This window comes from Otolemur garnettii, unplaced genomic scaffold (genome assembly GCF_000181295.1).
Source record: "Otolemur garnettii isolate 467f Iridium unplaced genomic scaffold, OtoGar3 scaffold00174, whole genome shotgun sequence".
Taxonomy (NCBI): Eukaryota; Metazoa; Chordata; class Mammalia; order Primates; family Galagidae; genus Otolemur; species Otolemur garnettii.
The window spans coordinates 1,977,701-1,980,318 of record NW_003852569.1 but is presented as its reverse complement, the minus strand read 5'-3'; the positions used below and the strand labels follow the sequence as shown (position 1 = coordinate 1,980,318).

The 2,618-nt window shown below is 43.9% G+C and overlaps 1 protein-coding gene across 1 annotated transcript in view; it reads left to right on the top strand.

Annotated features, from left to right (window-relative positions):
- Positions 1-2,618, top strand: part of GABPB2 (GA binding protein transcription factor beta subunit 2) — a 59,995-nt gene that overhangs the window by 2,447 nt on the left and 54,930 nt on the right. Inside the window, 1 exon segment of the mRNA XM_023519432.1 lies at positions 1,526-1,622. The gene's annotated coding sequence lies outside the window, so the exon portion shown is untranslated.

Genomic DNA, 2,618 nt, shown 5'->3' with positions numbered 1-2,618 from the left:
GCCTCCCCAGTAGCTGGGACTACAGGCACCCGCCACAATGCACGGCTATTTTTTTTTGTTGTTGCAATTTGGCAGGGCCGGGTTCGCACCCACCACCCTCTATATGTGGGGCCAGCGCCCTACTCACTGAGCCACAGGCGCTGCCAGCCTTCATATCTTGTTTAAAGAATGGGATGACATATATGGGTTGGTTACTCATAGATGACTCACAGATATGATTAAACAAAAGTATAGATGTATATGTGAAGGCAGACTACACTGGAAAACACTGGATTGCTCAAAAAGATTTTGCGAGAGTTTAGGTATTGAAGACAATGGTTACTATGGGATAAAAATCAACATATTTAAAGGATCTTGTTTCCAGAAGTATCAGCTCCCCAAGAACATGAAGCAAAACAAACTTCTCCTTAAACAGACACCCCAAAACTGAATGTTGTTTTTATGTATGTGTGTGTGGTATAGAGACTAGAGCTGAAATTTTGTTGTTAAAATAGATTATTTAGGGCAGTGCCAGTGGCTCAGTGAGTGGAGGGATCCCATGTACCAAGGGTGGCAGGTTTGAACCCGGCCCTGCCAAACTGCAGCAAAAAAATAGCCGGGCATTGTGGCGGGTGACTGTAGTCCCAGCTACTTGGGAGGCTGAGGCAAGAAAATTGCCTAAGCCCTGGGTGTTGCTTGTGGCTCAGTGGGTAGGGCGCAGGCCCCCTATACCCAGGGTGGCAGGTTCAAACGTGGCCCCAGCCAAACTGCAACAAAAAATAGCTGGGCGTGGCTTGGCGCCTGTGACTCAAGTGGGTAAGGCTCCAGCCACATACACCTGAGCTGGTGGGTTCAAATCCAGCCTGCCCAGCCAAACAATGATGGCTACAACCAAAAAATAGCCGGGCGTTGTGGCAGGTGCCTGTAGTTTCAGCTACTTGGGAGGCAGAGGCAGGAGAATCGTTTGAGCCCAGGAGTTGGAGGCTGCTGTGAGCTGTGATGCCATAGCACTCTACCCAGGGCAACAGCTTAAGTCTCTGTCTCAAAAAAAAAAAAAAAAAAAATAGCCGGGCGTTGTGGCGGGTGCCTGTAGTCCCAGCTACTCTGGAGGCTGTGGGTAGGAGAATCGCCTAGCCCAGGAGCTGGAGGGTGCTGTTGAGCTGTGATATCACGGCACTCTACTGAGGGTGACAAAGTGAGACTCTGTCTCTAAAAAAAAAAGAAAGAAAGAAAAGAAAAGAATATTTTAACTTGAATCCAGCATCTCTAAACATCTCTGTGTGGGGCAGTCTTTCTTTTTGGGGTAAGTTATTGTGAGGTGTTTCAAGCTTGATGACATACCTTTTATTATTTTGGGAAAATGTGAAGAAGTAATTTCTAATTAACGAACCATCTAAAAATGTGTTATTTTTAACTATTAGTAAAACAAAAATTACATTGAAATACAATTTTGATATTTTCAAAGGAAGATAACCTTGTAGAAACATGATATATTAGTGTTCTTTAAGAAGAGTTTTCTATAAATTTTTTTTTTTTTTTTGAGTAGTAAAAACTGACACTTGGATCAGATTATAGAAGTTTACACTATTGGAGTTCATACTCTGTTCCTGGACATGAACAGAGATCCTGGATCTGGGTATCAGGTAGTATATTCATCTTAAACAAACTTCCCTGATGGTTTGAGCACAAAGCGCTACGATATAGAACAGAAAGTAAACCACAAAGTGGCTGAACCTGAATTTTGCCTAACCTGGTGATTCTCAAATTTTCTGGTTTCAGGATCCATTTACGCTCTTAAAAATTATTGAGGACTCCAGTTGTGTTAAATCTATTAGTACAAGTTGATTATCCCTTATCCGGAATTCTAGGTATTCAGATATGTTTGGATTTCGGGATATTTGCATACACATAAGGGGATATCCAGGCAATGGGATTCAATTCTTTTTTTTAGAGACTGTCTCACTATGTGGCCCTTGGTAGAGTACTGTGCTGTCACAGCTCACAGCAACCTCCAACTCCTGGGCTAGGTGATTCTCTTGCCTCAGCCTTCCGAATAGCTGCAACTACAGGCACCCACCACAACGCCTAGCAATTTTTTTGTTGTTGCATTTTGGTTGGGGCCAGGTTTGAACTCACCACCCTCGATATATGGGGCCGGTGCCCTATTCACTGAACCACAGGTGCTGCCCCAGGCTTCAATTCTAAACACAGAATTAATTTGTTTCATGTACACCTTATACCCATAGTTTTGATTATTTTGTGCATAAAACAAAGTTTTTTTGTTTTTTGAACTGAACCATCAAAAGGCAAAGTTGTCAGGTATGGAATTTTCCACCTGTGGCATGATGTCAATGCTCAGAAAGTTTTGGATTTGGGGCAGGGTGCAGTGCCTCAAAAATGTAATCCCAGGGCTCTAGGAAGCTGAGGTGAGTGGATTGCCTGAGCAAACAGGTTCAAGACCAGACTGAGCTAGAGCAAGACCTCCTCTCTAAACGTAGCTGGGCATTGTGGTGGGTGCCTGTAGTCCCAGCTACTCGGGAGGCTGAGGCATGAGAATCTCTTGAGTGCAAGAGTTTGAGGTTGCTGTGAACTATGACACCGTGGCACTCTATCAAGGGTGACAAAGTGAGATTCTGTTT